This window comes from Octopus bimaculoides, chromosome 1, assembly GCF_001194135.2.
Source record: "Octopus bimaculoides isolate UCB-OBI-ISO-001 chromosome 1, ASM119413v2, whole genome shotgun sequence".
Taxonomy (NCBI): Eukaryota; Metazoa; Mollusca; class Cephalopoda; order Octopoda; family Octopodidae; genus Octopus; species Octopus bimaculoides.
The window spans coordinates 58,473,361-58,480,703 of record NC_068981.1 but is presented as its reverse complement, the minus strand read 5'-3'; the positions used below and the strand labels follow the sequence as shown (position 1 = coordinate 58,480,703).

Below are 7,343 nucleotides of genomic sequence, written 5' to 3'. Positions count from 1 at the left end.
ATCCTTAGCTAGGTATTTCTCCTGCAACTGTCTCACTAGAAATAAGGCATCAGTAGTGCTTTTACCTGGCACGAACCCAAACTGCATCTCATCTAAATTGATTCGCTCCCTAATTAGTTGGGCTATGACCCTCTCTGTAACTTTCATAACCTGATCTAGCAGCTTGATGCCTCTGTAATTATTTGTATCTAAAGCGTCACCTTTACCTTTGTAGCAGTTGACTATGATGCTGCTACACCAGTCATTGGGTATGACTCCTTCGTGTATCACCTGGTTCGTAATACGGGTGACTAGGCTATAGCCAACACTGCCAGATATTTTGAGCATCTCTGCAGTGATTCCTGATGGGCCGGGGGCTTTCCCGGTCTTCATACTCTTAATTGCTTTATTGCTTATTGTGCACTAATGTTGTTGTTTAGCTCTAGGTTCAAATTGATGGGAAAAACTGATGATCAAAGGTATTCCAACCATAGCATCCTCTACATTTTTGGGAAATATATAGGACAACATTAATTATCTAATGTGTGTACTTCCCTCTTTTTAAACAGTGACATATGATCTGAGGGAACACTCATTAGTTCATACCCATTGATGTATAACTCCTGGAAGTTTTACTGGAGTATGACTTAGTAGACGCTCACAAGATTATCTACCATCAACAACTTTGGCCACTTTTTTAAATTCAATATTGCTACTACTTGTGGACATGCATATAAAATGAAAATATACATACAAGGAAAAAAATACTTATTTGAAGTAGCAGTTAAAAAGAATACTGTGCTTTTATGTTATTTAAGATTAGCTGCTTTTACATGTGGAATTAGAAAAGTGGAAGAGATTACACTAAATACAAATTGAAAAGTGATTTGGAAAGATGACAATGTAATATTCTATAACGAAAGAATTGTCTATCTTAAGTGATACATTCTTTTGTTAATCATCTTGTTTTGGCTTTGCTGGACAATCATCAAAAGGTATTGTAACCTTTTACTACATATTTTTCACTACACTCTTTCGTTTTCAAGTCTTGAGAAGTATTGAAAGTTCGGCACTATCATGCTATTAGCTGTCAGAAGTGAAAGTGCTCACTGCTAGTGAAGTATCTGTCTGTCTGTCTGCCTGCCTGTTGCTGGCCTGTCGATTCTTTGGCTACTGACAGCTAATACCATGACTGGCCGGAGCGAGCTATGTCTGTCTCTCTCTCTCTCTCTCTCTCTATCTATCTATCTATTACTCGAAAGTTATTGGAACAAATTTGACACCTATATCCATGCGTTTGAAAACACAACACAAAGTATAAGGGTACTCGCGTCCGCGCTAGCTAGTCGTGAGTGGTCGATCCTATTATTTTTAAACTTCAAACTTCATTTGTTTTCTATTTTGATAAATTCTCTCTGTTGAAAATTATATTTTTATATTTTAAATAATTTGCAATTTCAGGAAATATGTTTTTATATTAAATTTGTGTTTTCTAATAAGGTGGACGAGTGATTGATAGATAGATAGATAGTAGATAGATATCAGTAAGTAAGTAAGCTAATAGCTCGCTCCGGCCAGTCATGGTATTAGCTGTCAGTAGCCAAAGAATCGACAGGCCAGCAACAGACAGGCAGACAGACAGACACTTCACTAGCAGTGAGCACTTTCACTTCTGACAGCTAATAGCATGATAGTGCCGAAAGTTCTGCTGGGATCAACTTTGGCTTTTATCCTTCCCATATCGATAAAACAAGTATTAGTTGTGTATTGGAATCTATTTGAGCGACTATACCTCTAACCGTAAAATTGTGGCCTAGTGTCAAGTTAGAAATCAAAGTTTTCATTACTGAGGTTGTGGATGGTAGAATAAGTAGCTACTGGACAAAATTCTATGCATCTTTACATCCAAATCTCGCTGGAAAAGACCTTGCTTTTCATTCCTCTTACGTGGATAAAAATAAAGTACCCAATAAGAATAAGACAGTGAGTGGTGAAAAATTTTGGTAAAAATCTTCAAGTGGCCCATTGACAAAAATGATAGGGGAACAAATTGCCTTGACTAATAACATAGTGAATGAATCGTATATTAAGGTAGAGAATTACATTTGAAGGTGTCTTTAGATAATCGGAGAGAACAGCTTGCGGTATTTGTCCTGGCTCTCTCGGATCAGTGTTCACATTCCACCAAGGTCAACTTTGGTTTCAACCCTTCGGGACTAATAACTGGAATACTTTCAAGTCCTTGTGTCGATTTTTCTTCCTTGTCATGTCACATGTTAAACCGATGAATATAATTTTGTTTAAGCATTGGGGTCTGAACAAGAGTGCTTTGTATCATATTCCACACACAAAAATTCGCTGTATTGGGAAAAGAAGAGATGGCAAGATATAACGCGTTGCTTTTCGCAAGTTTGTTCAGCAAACAATGAATTTGAGGTACGGCGTTAGTTTCAGTGAAATAACATGTGCACTTTAAACTACTTTACTTTTAAACGTCGTAAATTGATATAAAGAGAATGTATAAATACTTACAGTTAAAGATTTAATGGATAATACGGAATAATTACATTATGAATGCGTATATTTCCTGATGATATAACATTCAAGCTTCTAACATGTTCTAAAGAGGAACCGACATTAACGATTGAAGGCAAGGGAGATTACTGCTATTGATTTCGTTTTTGAAAAGCAGTTTTCATCTACTGTAGTGGTCACTCGAATTGCTAGAAATAACAGGTAAATATTCCTTAAATTACATAATACTTTCTTAGGAAGGAGAAGATACATTGTATGGTGTTATCCTAGATACGAAATGCCTGAGAGAGGGGCGGGATGGTTATAGATGGAAGGATTTGACATCATTGGTTGACAAAGTCAAATATGTTGAGAGAAAAGTTGGGTTATAAAAAGAATCAGATGTAATTTGCAAGACAGAAGACCGCGTTGGTACGAACATGTGACGGGTATGGATGAAGATAATTATATAAAAAAAGTACTGATGACTTAATATGAATTGAGCTTGGAGAGACAGACCCAGAAAGCTATAGGATAATATCGTGATGGGTGATCTCAGAACTTGGAGCCTCACAGAGGAGCTGATGAAGGTCCGAGATGGTCGGCGATATGCTTAACAAAAATCCAGAGGTAAAATCCAGAGAAGTATAAGATACATACGTACGTACATACATACATACAGACAGACAGACGTACAACTTACATATTAATCGACTGGAAACCGTTCAGCGACATGCAACCAAGAGAATAACCTCCATCAGGCTTTTGCCATACTCTGAACGCCTTACTTCCCTGGACATGGATACATTGAAACTCCGACGTCTGGCAACTGACTTGGCAGACACCCATAAAATTATTAACCATCTTACTAACAATAACTCTGAGCACCTTTTCAAATTCCACCTGTTTAACACCCGTGGACATGTTTACAAAGTCAGAAAACAGCGCAGTTCCCATGACTTTCGGAAACACTTTTTCACGCTAAGAGTTGCTGAAGTATGGAACAAACTATTGACATCAGTTGTTAGTTGTCGGAGCAACTTTATAAAACTTTAATGGTAGGTAGGTGTGAGTTAAATGCAACTGAAGGGGAGGAGAAATGAAAGAAGTTGATGTCGAAAGAAACATTGAAATTGACAAGCAAGACTAGGAGATCGTTAAGACGATAAAAAAAAGTTACATTGCGTACTCAATGGAGCTAAATACTTGACATACAAATTACATACACGTAATCTTCTGTCCATCATACACACACACACTTTCCATGTATTCTTTGTGTACAATGGGCAAGAGTAATAAACGCTAAGTCTATTTCCTCCGTTTACCTTCCTTTGATTGCAGTGCCTCTCTTGTGTTTCCACAGCTTACACTGAATTACACTATATGGTATTTCTACTTATTTCTTTTCTATATATTGGCAGGATCATTTTCCTGAACGGAGTAAAGTCCTGTCTATTTTCCTGCATAATGAAACTTTGGTCTTCGCAAAGTACCCGTATTTCAAAGGGCCAACCGTGTTATATTCTGTGTCACTCCGGATCTCTGAGAACGACGATAAGGGTTTGCTTGCCTGTGACGTACTCAGCCACTTGCCTGGTAATTTCACAAGCAGGCTGTTTCGTTGATCGGTTCAACTAGGACCCTAGTTGTCGTATTCGATGGAGTGCCAGTTTAAATCTATATTATCATTCAACGTTCACTTATCCATGACAGTTAGGCAGTTTTCTATGGACAGATTCTTTCCTGCCACCATTTATATATATGAAAGAAATTGTTGTATCTAGTGCTTAGGTGGACTACATACATACACACACATATATGTAACGGAAGATATTAACTGATAAACAATAATATGATAAACGTCGATACGATGATAGTCGATACACAGTAGGATGGAATGTCGGAGTTGTAATCAGCGTGTAAGGATTGGTTCTTCATTGATAGCCATTATATAAAGATGAAAGAACAGTGATTGAAGTTGTGAAGAAAATATTTATTTACCGTTACATCGAATATACCTTGTCTTGACAGGCAGGTGATAAAATCCTCGGGCGTGTGAAGTAAAAAAGTAAATTTCGGCCTGTGTGTTTGTTTTGTAGTAGATATGGTATTGTGCAAAGAAGACAAAATGAGTTAGTGAAAGTGAGAGAGTGTGGGAAGTTGGGTCTCGTAGCTGCTGACAATAAATTTCATTTCTCCATTTGACCATTGTCTTTAGTAGCTGCCTTGCTTTGGATCATGATTTTCCTAAATGATGGTAGCTGTCTCTGACTCGAGTTTGTCATTCATTAACTAACTGATTGAGTTGTCACGAGCTAACTCAGTTGTCACCAAGTGATTAACTGATTTTTGCTTGGGGTTCTTGCTTTTATAACTATCCAGAAGGATAAACATATTTTGAGAACAATGGATTTAGTTGATGGTACTTGTTATCTTAATTCTAGCTTTTGGTGAAATAGAAGAGGTTAGAAAGATCAAGTGGTGAAGATTTTATTTCAGCCTAGTTAAGGCAATCTGGCAAATGTAAAACTGCTATCACAGAAAAACTATTGTTTTACTGTGAGAAAATTTCTGTTGAAGTGTTAATTTAAATTTCGCTATGATGAATCGAATCCACTTCATGCCTACTGGATCCACTACATATATATATACGAGGAGAAGTCAAAAATTATCCGCACTTTCGCTAAAGCTTCCTTTATGTTGGCCACTTCGCTGGCGGTCTGCATTAAGGGAAAAACAGAGACCAGTACTCCAATTTCTCTGGCTTGAAATTCATCGCAGGCTACAGTACAATTCGAGAACAGGGCTCTACCACATAGAAATGTTAATGAGTGGATCGAGGGCGAAAAAGAAATTCAAGACTTGACCTTCTGCAGAAAAAGTGCTGCTACCTGTTTTTAGTGGGTGCAGAAGGGCCTATCCTGAAACATTACCTGGAAAAGGGGTCTACAGTTACCAGTAAAGGTTACAGTGAAATGCTGACCAACAAACTGAAACCAGTAATTCACACTAAACGCCAAGGTCTACTGTCAAAGCAAGTGTTTTTGTTGCTTGACAACGCACACCCCCATATAGCCGCCCACACCTTTGAAACTATTACAAAAATGGGTTTTGATTTGTTGGAACACACTGCATACAATTTAGATCTTGTTCCTTCCCACTATTACCTCTTTGGAACGCTGAAACATCCTTTACTAGGTAGTTATAGTTGCAGAAGTGCATAAATGACTGTGACGAGCTGTAAACATTCTTCTCTGATGGAATAAGCAAGCATGTGGACCGTTCTCCGCTTTTGTTTTAATAAATTACAGAAACAAGAGTGCGTGTAATTTTTGACTGATCCTCGTGTGTGTGTGTACGAATTAGCTAGTTAGAAAATCTCTATAAGAGATGAAAGCAATAACACAGTAACTATACCGAGAAGTAATGTTTATTACCACTTAAACATAGCTGTTCTGTAGGAACCGATACAACTGCTATTTTTAACCCCAGGAGAACACCTCCTCCAGCTGGTTATTCGATGCAACCTCCACCCAATATAAATTGCAAGCGGGGTAGTGAACCCCTACCACCTTACCAGTTATGATAAATATATATATATATATATATATATATATGATCGTTGCCAGTGCCCCTGGACTGGCTCTTGTGCGGGTGGCACATAAAATACACCATTTTGAGCGTGGCCGTTGCCAGTACCGCCTGACTGGCCTTCGTAGAGATCGTTGCCAGTGCCCCTGGATTGGCTCTTGTGCGGGTGGCACATAGAATACACCATTTTGAGCGTGGCCGTTGCCGGTGCCGCTTGACTGGCCTTCGTGCCCGTGGCACGTAAAAGCACCCACTACACTCTCTGAGTGGTTGGCGTTAGGAAGGGCATCCAGCTGCAGAAACTCTGCCAATTGGAAATATGCTGTGCGTGAGAAGACCCGGCAAGCCAAGTGAGACCTAACTCTAAGGCCCAGCCAGTCCACTTATGCGTACGTTCCTTCCTTCATTGGACACTGTAGTGGCGCGAAATTATAGCCGCCATTGAGGAAGTACATTTCTGCGCATGCGCAGGGGACTTCACCATCGGAAGCCCCTCGAGTTGCGCATGCGTAGTAAAACTCGTACTTAAACCGTTAGTTTCATTATCTTAGTGAGTTGAGCTCAGACCTTCTACATGACGACACCACGCAGCACTTTTACACTGTTCTCTGGAAGGCATCAAGGAAGCCCTTAACCTTCCACTACCAACTATAATTTAATCAGCGGCTGCTAAGCTGAATGACAGGAATTTGTATAACCAAGTATCATCATAAATAAAACCTTTTTATTACATTGTTAATTGTTCTGATGTCTCTTCATTCATAATGCTGTTAAAAGGTGATAGCGAGAGACTAAAGTCTCTATTACAACTATCAAACTTTTACAACACTAAACTCCACTTGCGAAGACCTGTTGAGGCAAGTGAAATCGAAATCGAGTTAAATTGGACACTAAACTTCCACTTGCGAAGACCTGTTGAAGCAAGTGAAATCGAAATCGAGTTAAATTGGACGACTGGAACCCATGCCAACGTCGTCTCCCTCATTGGACACGAAACTCAGCTTGCGAAGACTTATTGGGGCTCGTGATGGCACCTGTGCCCAGCGTCGGCTTTCTGGCACTTGTGCCCGCAGCATGTGTAAGCACCTTCGAGTGAGATCGTTGCCAGTGCCCCTGGACTGGCTCTTGTGCGGGTGGCACATAAAATACACCATTTTGAGCGTGGCCGTTGCCAGCACCGCCTGACTGGCCTTCGTAGAGATCGTTGCCAATGCCCCTGGATCGGCTCTTGTGCGGGTGGCACATAAAATAAACCATTG

General features: G+C 39.6%; 1 protein-coding gene across 4 annotated transcripts in view; it reads right to left on the bottom strand.

The window, feature by feature from the left end:
• Positions 1–5,509, bottom strand: part of LOC106881380 (mitochondrial import inner membrane translocase subunit Tim22) — a 16,184-nt gene extending 10,675 nt beyond the window's left edge. Inside the window, exons 1-2 of one of the 4 annotated variants that reach the window (XM_014931748.2) lie at positions 2,512–2,620; positions 2,083–2,337 (exon numbers count right to left, since the gene is read on the bottom strand). The gene's annotated coding sequence lies outside the window, so the exon portion shown is untranslated. Of the gene's footprint in view, positions 1–2,082; positions 2,338–2,511; positions 2,638–4,494 lie in introns of those variants that run through there. The other 3 variants (XM_014931751.2, XM_014931752.2, XM_014931749.2) reach the window with 3 other exon arrangements.
• Positions 5,510–7,343: the final 1,834 nt, after the last annotated feature.